We start from the raw sequence: 14,315 nt of genomic DNA, 5'->3' as shown, positions 1-14,315 counted from the left end.
AAAAGTTGTAGGGGTGGAAGTTTGAGGTGTTCATTAGTGAGTCTTGCTATCCTCCATGATCATTGCTTAAATGCTAAGCTCACAGCTCAGGTAGGCATTTAAGTTCAAAGACGAGCAGGATGGTTCTCTTTCTAAAGAAGACATCAACAAAGTTATTCGCGCATCATAAATGGTGGAAGAGGAAGAGGAAGGCAGACGTATTATACACTTAAATTCTATCCAGTGGTAAAGAAGGCAGCTTGTATGTTAAACTGGATTCCAATATTTGTCGTAATTTGTAGTTAGGGTCCATGTTTTCTATGTTGGGATATGTGGCAGACATTTCTCTTATATGGAGGCTTAGAAACAGGGTGTGGACTGAAGGATGAGGCAGAGGACATGAAAAGAAAAAACAGAGCAGTAAAAGGAAACAGTGCACACAGTGCAGTGAAATTTAAACACAGAATTTGCCTAAATTCCTTTTCTATTTATATTCATAAACCAATGTTTACAAGATCTACACCAAATAGAAAATTACAAAGCTGCTGCTTTCAAATTTGTTCTAAAAATAAAACATTTTAAACTCCCCTATGTCTGACTGGCTGTTGCTACAGCACTAGATGTCTCTTTCAGTTGCTGTTATAGAAAATGTGTGGCTGTTCTGCTCTGCACTCTTTTCTTCTCATTATCTCCAATAAAACTAACTACAAAATGACCACCAAACTTCTATTAGAAAACAAAGACATTTCTAGAAGTTTCATATGATCCAACCAAGGAGAAAAGTAAATGCATTTTAATTTTGCTAGCTGGGAAGTCTTGTCTAAGAAGATATAGATTTACATTTTTACCAAAACCTGTCCTCTCTTGCAAATTTCAAAAATATTAATTAAATGATATTAGCTGGAGAATAAAATCTCACACATGTGAGAATATTTGCAAAATTTGTTGGGGGACCAAAAATAAGGATTTACGGTGGCAGAAATAAATGAGGTAGTTGGGATTAGTTTTCCAACACTCCCCCTTAATCACAACTGCTGCCATCCATGATGCCCAAGTTGTCTCTTTGATGAACAAAACTATCTCTTGCCAATGCCTTTGTAAAAATATCAGCATATTGTTCTTCAGACCTGCAATGCTCCAAAATAACTTCACCATCATTGATTAGTTCCCTTATAAAATGATACCTTGTATCAATATGTTTGCTTCTTTTATGGAAAACTGTGTTCTTGGATAGTGCAATTGCTGAATTGTTATCACAAAATATTGTAGTTGCCCCTTTTTGTTCATGTCTTAAATCTTTTAATATCCTTCTCATCCGTATGGCTTGGCATGCTGCCCCTGTTGCTGCTATATACTCGGATTTAGTTGTAGAAAGTGAAACAATTGGTTGTTTCTTGGAAGCCCAAGAAACGACTCCCGAACCCAAATGGAATGCATGACCCGATGTGCTTTTTCTATCATCTAAACTGCCTGCCCAATCGCTGTCCGTGTAGCCAACTAACTTGAAATGATTTGTTGCACCATACAAGATTCCATATGCCTTTGTTCCATTAACATATCTCAGTATTCTTTTGGCTGCCAACCAGTGTGTCTCCTTTGGGGTCTCCATAAACCTTGAAATTGAACTCACTGCATACATTATATGAGGTCTTGTTGCAGTTAAATACATTAAACTTCCAACCATGCTTTTGTAAAGGTTTGGATTGACATTATTGCTGCAATCATCCTTACTCAATTTAAGACCTATGGTTGTTGGTGTTCGAGCAAACTTGCTATTTTGCATTTTAAACCTCTCCAAGATCTAATCTGCATACTTTGATTGACAAATAAAAATACCATTCTTCTTTTGATGCACTTCTATTCCTAGAAAGTATCTTAACAACCCTAGATCAGTCATCTCAAATTCACTTTTCATTGTTTCTTTGAAATTAGCAATGAGATTATCATCATTTCCTGTGAATATTAAGTCATCTACATACAAAACAACAATTAAGATCTTACCATCACCTTCCTTGATGTAGAGAGTGGGCTCACCATCACTTTTGTTAAAATTATTGCTCAAGAAGTATGTGTCAATTCTGCTATACCATGCCTGTGGTGCTTGCTTCAAACCATAAAGTGCCTTTTTTAGCTTATACACTTTGTCTTCTTGTCCTTAAACCTCAAAACCAGGTGGTTGTTCTATATACACCTCCTCTTTTAATAATCCATTTAAAAATGCTGACTTTACGTCCATTTGATATACCTTCCATTTATGTTGAGCTGCTATAGCCAAGACTGCCCTTATTGTTTCCATCCTTGCAACAGGAGCATAAGTTTCATCATAGTTTCTACCTGGTTGTTGTTTGTATCTCTTGACAACCAATCTTGCTTTATGCCTTTCAATCCTTCTTTCTACATTGCATTTTGTCTTATACACCCACTTTACACCTATAACTTCTTTTCCTTTTGGAATACTGACTAACTCCCAAGTTTCATTATTTTCTATTGCATTTATTTCTTCATCCATTGCTTTTACCCACTTGTCATCCTTAATTGCATCTTCAAAATGAATGGGATCATCAAGATGTGAATATAATGCAAAAAGAGAATTCAGACTTGTGTTATTCTCACCTTCATTTTGCTCATAAATGTCTCTTAAACTTCTGAATTTTTGTCTTCTCATGCTTGCCAATATTGGATTTGACGTGTCACTTGAATTTGAACTTATAGAATGTGTACTTGATGGGCCTACACGATGAGTTCCTATTGTTGTTGGTGTTTGTTGTCTACTTGAAGGAGTATTTGCTTGAATATGTGAGGCTGTCCTTGTGCTTGATGATGGTGTCATTTGAGGACCACTTTGCTGACTTTGAATGGGAGCGGGAGGAGTCACATTTGGAGGAATACCTGCTGGTATAATTTCTTCTCCATTTTCTTGTTGTATGCTTGTTGTTACATTAACTGTTTTCTCTAAGGTGCCATCCCATGCTTCCTCTTCAATAAATTGCACATCTCTACTGATTATTACCCTTTTGGTTATTGGATTGTATAGTTTATATGCCTTTGATTCTTCGCTATATCCCACGAATATACATCTTTCTCCCTTGCTATCCAACTTCTTTCTTAATTCATTTGGGACATGCGCATATGCCACGCATCCAAACACTCTCATGTGAGCAACATTTTGTTTTCTTCCACTCCATGCTTCTTCCAGAATCATATTCTTTAGACTCTTGGTTGGACATCTATTTATTATATAGACTGCACATGAGACAACTTCAGCCCAATACTCATTTGACAAATGTTTTTCTTTTAGCATGCTCCTTGCCATTTCCATAATTGTTCTATTTTTCCTTTCAGCTACACCATTTTGTTGAGGTGTGTACCTTGTAGTAAATCGTTTGTGAATACCATTATCCTTGCAAAATATTTGGAATTCATTTGAGATATACTCACCACCTCTATCTGTTCTTAATGCTTTGATATAATATCCACTTTGCTTCTCCACAAGGGCCTTGAATTGGCGAAAGTAATCAAATGCTTCATCCTTATGTTTCAAGAAAAAGACCGAAGTTTTACTTGTATAGTCATCAATGAAAGTCATGAAATAATATCTTCCACCAATTGATGATGTTTGCATAGGACCGCATAAGTCTGAGTGGACAATCTCTAATGGGGCTATTGCCCTCATTGACTTTCCTATTGGGAATGATTCCCTATGCTGTTTGCCTAGAATGCAACCTTCACATAATCTTGTTGGTTTCTCTATGAGTGGCAATCCCCTTACCATGTTCTTTCTATGCAATAGATTTAAGCCTCCAAAGTTGAAGTGTCCAAATCTCAAATGCCATAACCAATTTTCATCCTTAATTTCAGCTTGAAATATTGTTTGGGTGACTGTTGCACATTTCCCTTTGTTTGTTCGTTGTTGTGTTTGAGAAAATTCTGCCTTCAAATCTGGTTGTATCCTAAGGGGAAACATTCTATTATTTGTCATTTTTACTTTTGCAATAAGTTGATTGTTGGGGTACTTATCTAAGATTGTGCATTCTTCATTTTTGAAAAATACTCTATATCCCTTTTGAATAAGCTGCCCAATGCTCATCAAATTGTGTTTTAATCCAGGGACAAAATATACATCTGAAATGAACCTTTTTTTCCCTTCCTTTGTTAGAATATTAATTTTTCCTTTCCCCATTACTGAAACTTTGTTATCATTGCCTAATGTGACATCTGATTTTATATTCTTCTCCAAACTAGAAAATAGTTCTGCGTTTCCAGTCATATGATTGCTGCATCCTGAATCTAAAAACCATACATCCTTTTGTGGTTCCTGTGCAACATTACAAGCTAAAAACATACTGCCCTGATTTTCATTTTCTTTTGTAAAATTTGCATTTTGCTGCCTATTGTCATATTGTTTCTTTCTACATTCATTCAAATAAAGTCCATATTTTTTGCAATAATGACATTGGACTTGTGACTTATCATACCTTTGACCTTGGGGTTGATTATGATTGAAATTTTGGTTGATGCCTCTTCCACTTGAAGTTGATGGGTTACTTCTTCCACCTAAGTCTGATGGGCTGCTTCTTCCACCTCTATATGAATTTCTTCCTCTTCCTCTTGAGTTTGACCTTCCTCTACCTCTACCATGGCTAATTGTAGCTTGTGTTTTGAAGGCATGCTCCAATGATGAATTTGTTGTTCTACTAAGCCTATGCTCATGTGAAATGAGTGATGCCTGTAATTCATCCACTGAAAATTGAGAGAGATTCTTAGTCTCTTCAATGGCAACAACAATTGGCATAAACCTTGCAGGTAGGCTTCTCAGTATCTTCTCAACTACTCTTCTTTCTTCAAGTGCCTCATCATGAGATCTGATTTGATTAACCAGTCCAATAATTTGTGTAAAAAATGAGTCTATTGATTCATTCTCCTTCATTAGTATGGTCTCAAAGTCTCTTCTCAACATTTGTAGTTTTGTTGTCTTTACTTTGTCCATTCCTTGGTATGCTATTTGTAGAATATCCCAAGCTTGTTTGGCTTTTGTTGCACTTTGAATCCTTGGAAAAATGCTTTCATTGACTCCTTGGAAGATTAAGAAGAGGGCTTTTGAATCTTTCTTTCTATTTTCCTTCAGAAAGTCTTTATCTGCTTGAGACAATGCATTATATGCTACTGTATCTACTGGTTCTGGGTAGCCATTCTCAACAAATTCCTACAAATCTTGAGCACAAAACAATGTCTTCATTGTGACTGCCCAGTAGTCATAGTTCTTGCCATTAAATTGTGGAATCTGTGGGTTTGTAAAGCTTGTGCTTGTGCTTGCCATTGTTGGCTGTGTAAATCTTCAAACTCCTTGAAATTTTAAAAGAAACTTCAACTCAAACAACCTTCAGCTTATTGACCTTTGGCTCTGATACCACGTGAAGGATGAGGCAGAGGACATGAAAAGAAAAAACAGAGCAGTAAAAGTAAACAGTGCAGTGAAATTTAAACACAGAATTTGCCCAAATTCCTTTTCTATTTATATTCATAAACCAATGTTTACAAGATCTACACCAAATAGAAAATTACAATGCTGCTGCTTTCAAATTTGTTCTAAAAATAAAATAGTTTAAACTCCCCTGTGTTTGACTGGCTGTTGCTATAGCACTAGATGTCTCTTTTAGTTGCTGTTATAGAAAATGTGTGGCTATTCTGCTCTGCACTCTTTTCTTCTCATTATCTCCAATAAAACTAACTACAAAATGACCACCAAACTTCTATTAGAAAACAAAGACATTTCTAGAAGTTTCGTATGATCCAACCAAGGAGAAAAGTAAATGCATTTTAATTTTGCTAGCTGGGAAGTCTTGTCTAAGAAGATATAGATCTACATTTTTACCAAAACCTGTCCTCTCTTGCAAATTTCAAAAATATTAATTAAATGATATTAGCTAGAGAATAAAATCTCACACATGTGAGAATATTTGCAAAATTTGTTGGGGGGCCAAAAATAAGGATTTACGGTGGCAGAAATAAATGAGACAGTTGGGATTAGTTTTCCAACACTCCCCCTTAATCACAACTGCTGCCATCCATGATGCCCAAGTTGTCTCTTTGATGAACAAAACTATCTCTTGCCAATGCCTTTGTAAAAATATCAGCATATTGTTCTTCAGACCTGCAATGCTCCAAAATAACTTCACCATCATTGATTAGTTCCCTTATAAAATGATACCTTGTATCAATATGTTTGCTTCTTTTATGGAAAACTGTGTTCTTGGATAGTGCAATTGCTGAATTGTTATCACAAAATATTGTAGTTGCCCCTTTTTGTTCATGTCTTAAATCTTTTAATATCCTTCTCATCCGTATGGCTTGGCATGCTGCCCCTGTTGCTGCTATATACTCGGATTTAGTTGTAGAAAGTGAAACAATTGGTTGTTTCTTGGAAGCCCAAGAAACGACTCCCGAACCCAAATGGAATGCATGACCCGATGTGCTTTTTCTATCATCTAAACTGCCTGCCCAATCGCTGTCCGTGTAGCCAACTAACTTGAAATGATTTGTTGCACCATACAAGATTCCATATGCCTTTGTTCCATTAACATATCTCAGTATTCTTTTGGCTGCCAACCAGTGTGTCTCCTTTGGGGTCTCCATAAACCTTGAAATTGAACTCACTGCATACATTATATGAGGTCTTGTTGCAGTTAAATACATTAAACTTCCAACCATGCTTTTGTAAAGGTTTGGATTGACATTATTGCTGCAATCATCCTTACTCAATTTAAGACCTATGGTTGTTGGTGTTCGAGCAAACTTGCTATTTTGCATTTTAAACCTCTCCAAGATCTGATCTGCATACTTTGATTGACAAATAAAAATACCATTCTTCTTTTGATGCACTTCTATTCCTAGAAAGTATCTTAACAACCCTAGATCAGTCATCTCAAATTCACTTTTCATTGTTTCTTTGAAATTAGCAATGAGATTATCATCATCTCCTGTGAATATTAAGTCATCTACATACAAAACAACAATTAAGATCTTACCATCACCTTCCTTGATGTAGAGAGTGGGCTCACCATCACTTTTGTTAAAATTATTGCTCAAGAAGTATGTGTCAATTCTGCTATACCATGCCTGTGGTGCTTGCTTCAAACCATAAAGTGCCTTTTTTAGCTTATACACTTTGTCTTCTTGTCCTTGAACGTCAAAACCAGGGGGTTGTTCTATATACACCTCCTCTTTTAATACTCCATTTAAAAATGCTGACTTTACGTCCATTTGATATACCTTCCATTTATGTTGAGCTGCTATAGCCAAGACTGCCCTTATTGTTTCCATCCTTGCAACAGGAGCATAAGTTTCATCATAGTCTCTACCTGGTTGTTGTTTGTATCTCTTGACAACCAATCTTGCTTTATGCCTTTCAATCCTTCCTTCTACATTGCATTTTGTCTTATACACCCACTTTACACCTATAACTTCTTTTCCTTTTGGAATACTCACTAACTCCCAAGTTTCATTATTTTCTATTGCATTTATTTCTTCATCCATTGCTTTTACCCACTTGTCATCCTTAATTGCATCTTCAAAATGAATGGGATCATCAAGATGTGAATATAATGCAAAAAGAGAATTCAGACCTGTGTTATTCTCACCTTCATTTTGCTCATAAATGTCTCTTAAACTTCTGAATTTTTGTCTTCTCATGCTTGCCAATATTGGATTTGACGTGTCACTTGAATTTGAACTTATAGAATGTGTACTTGATAGGCCTACACTATGAGTTTGAAGAAGTGGGTGTGACAATTAATATATCTTTTTGAGCAGTAGTAACCAATCGTTCATTTACAGAAAAAGAGAAACTCTCGTGGTTGATTGTTAGAATGCCGACTTCTTCAAACCCACTTCTACATGTGAGAATATTTGCAAAATTTGTTGGGGGGCCAAAAATAAAGATTTACGGTGGCAGAAATAAATAAGGCAGTTGGGATTAGTTTTCCAACATGGACATGCGTCAAATTACTTGTGTAACAAATGTTGATATTTTTTTATTCTTCGGTAGATATTCCAAAGTCTTACATTTGCCACAGGTTTCTATATATACAAATGCAGAGCTTGTTGCTAAAGCAAATAGAATTCTCGAGTGAGAAAGTCGTTGCGTCAGTTTTTGTTTGCATATTTCTAATCTGCAACAAACTTGGGGTTTTAGATAACGAGTCCATTGAAAAGTAATTGAAAGTGGATTTTTTTATTTTTATTTTATTTTGGGTTTGTTGCGAACTGTTGTAATCATGCTGGCAAAGTGTTTTGAAATAATTGGTGTACTGCAAATTGTTTTTGCAGAACCACTGTTACTCCATTATATGATAGTATTTCTGCATCTTTGTAAGATTAGAAATATATATATATATATAAAAGTTGCCCTCAAGGATTTGTGCAGTGCTCCTAATCAGGAGGACTTTTAGTGATACAGTGGGCACGTCACTCATTGTGAGTGGAATTCAGTATGAGGAATTGAGTTTTTGGGTGCCACTTTTAACTCTTCCCATTCTCCATCAACAAAGCTTAAATGCTAAGCTTATAACTTAGGAACATAAGTTGGGGTTGGAGTTCCACAGAAACGAGAAGGGTGGTTCTATTTTTGAGGGAGAAATTAGTGAAGTTGTTTGCACTATAATTGTGAAAAAGGAAGAGGAAAGCAGATGTATTGGATCTAATGTTCAAGAGATAGATAGATTTTGACCACCAATGACTGACAAATCAAACATCCACAACTTCAATTCTTTGCTCGAAGAAAAAAACTAGTAGTTTTATTTCATTGCTTTTGAGGTACAGTTGGATTTGACTGTGTAATCTAATAAACACTAGCAAGTTTTCTATTAATTTTATTATTTAAAACTGTACCTCAAAAGCAATGAAATAAAACTACTAGTTTTTTTCTTCGAGCAAAGAATTGAAGTTGTGGATGTTTGATTTGTCAGTCATTGGTGGTCAAAATCTAAGTAATAATTTTTGGATTTGACTGTGTAATCTAATAAATATTCTCTCTTCACCATGTGCACTCAGCTTTCTACAATGACTGAGTTTGTATTTGTTATGTACTCTTCCAAGAGTCCAGCTTTGTAGAGCTGGAAGAAGTCTGGTGTAAGCTTGTAGTGAGTTTATGAGTATGAGTGGAAGCTCGGCCAAGGTGTTTGTATGAAGAGCTGAAGCTCTGTCAAAAGTTTGTTAGATGTAATGTTATTCTGAGCAATATAGATTATGATTGTTCTTAGTTATTTTCCTCCGCCATTCCATCAAGAAGTGTCAGGATGGCTGTTTTAACTTGTCGTCGGTGTACAAGACGGTGAAGGTTTGTGGCAAACAATAAGTGGCAAGTCGTGAGAAGTAAGCGGTTTGATAAGACTGAGAAAAGCCTGCGGTGTTGAAAAGTGGGGAGAAATTGCAGGATGAAGGTTATGAAATAGGACTGTCAGCGGTGGAAATTGCCGGTCTTCAGATGGCGGTGTAGAAGTGGGTTTGAAGAAGTCAGCGTTCTAACAATCAACCACGAGAGTTTCTCTTTCTCCGTAAATGAACGATTGGTTACTACTGCTCAAAAAGATATATTAATTGTCACACTGACCTACAGGGCCCCTCACGTCGTCACCAGTCGACCAAGCATTTATATTGCCGTCCACACCATTCACGCCAACCTCTCTCAACTGTCCATTATTGATGCTTAAGCTTTGATTATAACCACAATTTATAATGTATTTTCCTTTAAGCTCAATGGATTGGGTTTGCATTCAGAGGGAGCTCACGTTTGAGTTTCTCTTCTGATTTCTTTCAACTGCAAATAGCCTGCAATTGTAAACAATGGCGACCCAACACCAGCTTCATGTGGTGATGTTCCCTTGGCTTGCACACGGCCATATAACACCCTTTCTAGAGCTGGCCAAGAGCCTCCTCTCATATGAATTGAGAATTTCCTTTGTCTCCACTCCGCTAAACATTGCACGGATTAAAAAGAAGATAGTGCCTGGAATTGAGCTGGTTGAGCTACCATTACCATCCGTAGACGACCTGCCCGTAGGCGTTGAGTCCACCGCAGGTTTATCCGAGATAGGAAGAACAGACTTAATACCGCTGCTCTTCCAAGCCCTAGATCTTTGCGAACAGCCCTTCGCGACGTTGCTGAAACTGCTTTCCCCGGATTTTGTCATACATGATACGACGCTGTTCTGGACTCCTCGGGTTGCCGCGAAGCTGGGCATTCCCACAATAAATTTCACGGGGATTAGCATGACATCCTTGAGTTTCGTAATGGGTCAGCACAGGCACGGACTGCCCGAAATCCCCACGGCCAGGGATCTCTGTGCACTGCCACTGGGATTCCCCTCTGAGGTCGTCCGCAACCGACTCTTTGAAGCGCGGAATCAGCTGCCGTTGTATCAAAAGAAGCAACATGGTATTGGTGAGGGCCTCAGCTTCGTGGACCGCCATTGCGTCTCTGTGGAGGAAAGTTGGGCAACGGCTTGCAATACTTGCCTAGAGTTGGAAGGCAAATTTGTGGACTATTTTCAGAGAAGCACCGGGCGATTAATGTTTCCCGTGGGGATTTTAATGCAGAGCCTTCCCCCGCGGCCGGCTGCAGAGCCTTGCTTGACCTGGCTGGACAAGCAGCCCGCTCGTTCTGTGGTGTTCGTGTCCTTCGGCAGTGAATGCCTTCTCACCGCCCAACAGCTCGATGCTCTCCTGTTGGGTTTGGAGGAAAGTAAAATCCCATTCTTTGTGTTCTTACTGGTCACGTGGAGGCTGAGTTGCCTCAAGGATTTGAAGATCGCATCCATGGAAGAGGACTCGTGGTTACAGAATGGTTGCCTCAATTGAATATCTTGAACCATCCTTCCACTGGAGCTTTTCTTTCACATTGTGGGAGGAATTCTGTGACAGAAGGCCTGAGGTTTGGAGTGCCTTTTGTTGCTCTTCCAATCCAGTACGACCAGGGGTTAACTGCTAGGCTAATTGCTGACGAATTGAGGATGGGAGTGGAGGTTAGAAGAAACGAGGAGGATGGTTCTTTCACTAAGGAGGACATAGCTAGAGCTGTACGAGGTGTGATGGTGGGGGAAGAAGGCAGTCGGATTAAATCCAATGTTCAGGAAATTAGTAGGCTTCTTACCAGTAATGATTCTCAAGTTCATCGACCAAACATACACAAGTTTTTCTCTGCGCTCAAGGAGAAAGCATCCAGTAAACAAACTGTTTGATATATATATCTAAATGTATAATAAAGGCTTAAACTTATAAGGCCGTAGTTGACTTGTATTCAATTCCATTGTAACCTCCTATGTTTTGCCATGTTATACTTCTGGATTTCCTCTGAACCACTTTTGTTGTGGCCGTATCTAATATCTTGAAGATAAGGCTGCCATCACTCTGTGATCGTTATGATTTCGTTTCAGAGAAAAGAAAATGGCTATTTCTGTGATTGTACTCCTCTTACTACTCGCAAATAGTCGAACTGTTTCCCGAAGTGGCTCTCGAACCACTCAATATCCTCCCTAGCTACTTAATTCCTCTGAACAAAATTGCTAGAAGACCGGCCTAAGTTAATAAAATATATATTTCTTATGTCTTCTCTCCATTTGTAAACGCATTGCCTTTCTGATGGAGGAGCATCCTGCCTGCCTGTGCCAGAATGGGAGCATTAAAATAAGTTATGGACATCCATCGAATGGATTTGTACAGAAGGCTTTATATGTTGGAATGCGAATTCTAAATAGGATTTTCATCTAGCAGTGGTTGAGTCATATTATATTTAGTAAGTTGATTTTATTTAAGATTCTGCAATTTCATTGTTTTATGCTATTTGAAGTCATGTTTTGATGTACAGTTTTTGTGTAATTCCTGAGAATCAATACAAAGACAATTTGTCTATGATTTTTTTATTGGTATATTTTTACCAGATTTCTCCATTTAAATCTGAATGTTCTGTACTATTGTTCTTCTCTACAATTTTTTTTTTTGCACTGGTTTATTTTTCTTACATTAGACACTTGGCAGGTGTAATGTTAAATCCCATAACCGTTGCCACCATGCTGCCTGCCTGTGCCAAAATAGGAAAATTGGAGTAGTATATGGATGTCCGTCAAAGCATATTCAAATTTCAATAACGCCTTATTTAGGATTAGGAATTGGGAATCGAGGGGAATAAAGGAGAGTAACGAAGGTGCGATGAGAAAGGGGTAGTGGGCTGTCAGACAAGGAAAAAGGGCTGCATCTTTAAGAGGAGAAAGTGCGTAGCAAGAGGGGGCCCAAAATAGGGAGAGGGGACAGTGACCCAGGTGAAGAGTGGAGGGAGAGAAAAATATTAGGTATGTTGCAGAGTAGGGAAGAAATAGGGCCTGCCACATTGAGTGGAAAAGCCAGCGTTTAAAGAAGGAAGATGGTGTGGTAAGAGTAAACTAGGAGCAGTGGTGACTGTGATGAGTGGACAAAAGAGGGTGTTGGAAAAACTTGAAGACAAAGGTGCCAGTTCAAAGAAAAGATAAAATAATTCAATTGCTTGTTGTAAGCAAAGGTTTCAATCCAGAGGAGGATGTGTGGAGTTTGGGACTGGGAAAGAGTAGAGGAGTTCAACGTATGACCTATGAGCAGCAAAGGGAGGCTGCGTAGAGGAGAGCTCCATTCCAGTCCATTCATGAACACAACACCAAGGGCAAATAAAACAAATAAGAGCAAAGAAATTGTTTCTTGAAAAGAGGTAGAACAGAGATTCCATGTATTTCCTTTACGTTGAAATCAATACATGTAATTTCAGTCCCTTTCTTATATTAAATCAATTATTATTAGCTACGTTTGCATGGTTTGAGTTCAACCATGATAGAATGCCAAACGACAAAGATATTTGTGGTGAATTTTAGTCATAATTTAACTTATTACACATGGACATCACAACACAACCGTCTCTTCATAGCACATCCGACAATAGATGAATAGGATGTCATTCTTTAAAGACATGACCCTAACAAAGAGATATCAACCCTTACAATTTTTTTTTCCCATTAGGCTCTCGTATTCTATATACGCACACAACTTTTGTTACCAAGTAATGCATATGCTTTATAGTCCATGGTAGTATACGAGAAGACATTGATGATTGTACTTGAATGGTTTTAAATCATATATTTATTGAAAAAAAAGAGGACATTGAGAGAGACATATTATTAAATGATTTTTTTTTTATATTGTTAGTTTATTATAATTAAATAAAATTTTAAGTTTATTGATCACATGTATGTGTATGTGTATGTGTGTATGCATATATACGTGTATGTATAGATACATATACATACACACACATATATATATATAGATGTATGTATGTATATATATATGTATAATTTATATGTATATATGTATATATATTAATATACATATATTAGAAATCTAAAGTGGCTCCGAAGCCTTTCATCAATACCTCTGCTGGTCCTTTAGCCTCCCATGATCAGTCTTTGCCCCATGGTAGTATTTATAGTAGTATTTTTAACATTTAATTATCTTTTCTAATTTAAAAAAGTATGTTTGTTTAGTTTCTATTTATATTCTTATTTATTTGATGTTTGAATTTTGATGTGTCTAATAAATTGAGTGAAGAAATATCATTTAATGATACAAAATAATTTAGAAGTTAATTTTATAAAGACAAAAAAAAAATCTTCATATTAACTTACCTTCACATAAAAATAACTCTTATCATGTATATAGTAGTGCTCATGTTATTAGAATTATTAATAGATTTGAAATTTGATTGAATGAATTAAATGCATTAGATTAGATATGTGTTTTACAAAAGAGATTTTATATTTCTTTTTATTTTGATATTGGTTATTCCCAGCATGAACCAATAGAAAGAAACATAAATAATATTTTTATAATTATTTAAAATAATAAATTAAATTTAGATTGAAGGATTGTTACTCTAATTTTTAATTCTATATGTTCATTGGCTAAATTAATAAACAAAATCGAATGGATTAAAAATAGATATAAATGTATCAAAAATTTATAATTATGCATTAACCTTTGTTAAATATTATATCTCTAATTATTAAGTTTAAAAATATTTTAAAGTGATATACAAATTTTAATTTTTTTAATCACAATCTCTTATATTTTTTGTATTTCACATTTTCAATAAATTAAAATTGGCTCAAATATGATAAAATAAATAAATAATTTCATTAGCCCACAAATTTTTGAATACAAATATTGTCATTATCAAATAAGATAATAAACAAAATAAAATGAAAATGAAATAAGTTTGCAATATTAAATTTTTTATAGTCAAAATAAAAAAATTTAAATGA

The 14,315-nt window shown here is 36.2% G+C and overlaps 1 pseudogene; it reads left to right on the top strand.

The window, feature by feature from the left end:
- Positions 1-9,704: 9,704 nt before the first annotated feature.
- LOC131041050 (putative UDP-rhamnose:rhamnosyltransferase 1) lies at positions 9,705-11,326 on the top strand (annotated as a pseudogene).
- Positions 11,327-14,315: the final 2,989 nt, after the last annotated feature.

The sequence above is a fragment of the Cryptomeria japonica genome, chromosome 11, assembly GCF_030272615.1.
Source record: "Cryptomeria japonica chromosome 11, Sugi_1.0, whole genome shotgun sequence".
NCBI classification, from domain to species: domain Eukaryota; kingdom Viridiplantae; phylum Streptophyta; class Pinopsida; order Cupressales; family Cupressaceae; genus Cryptomeria; species Cryptomeria japonica.
Note: the sequence above shows the minus strand (reverse complement) of the source record. Positions and strands in the feature narration are given on the sequence as shown.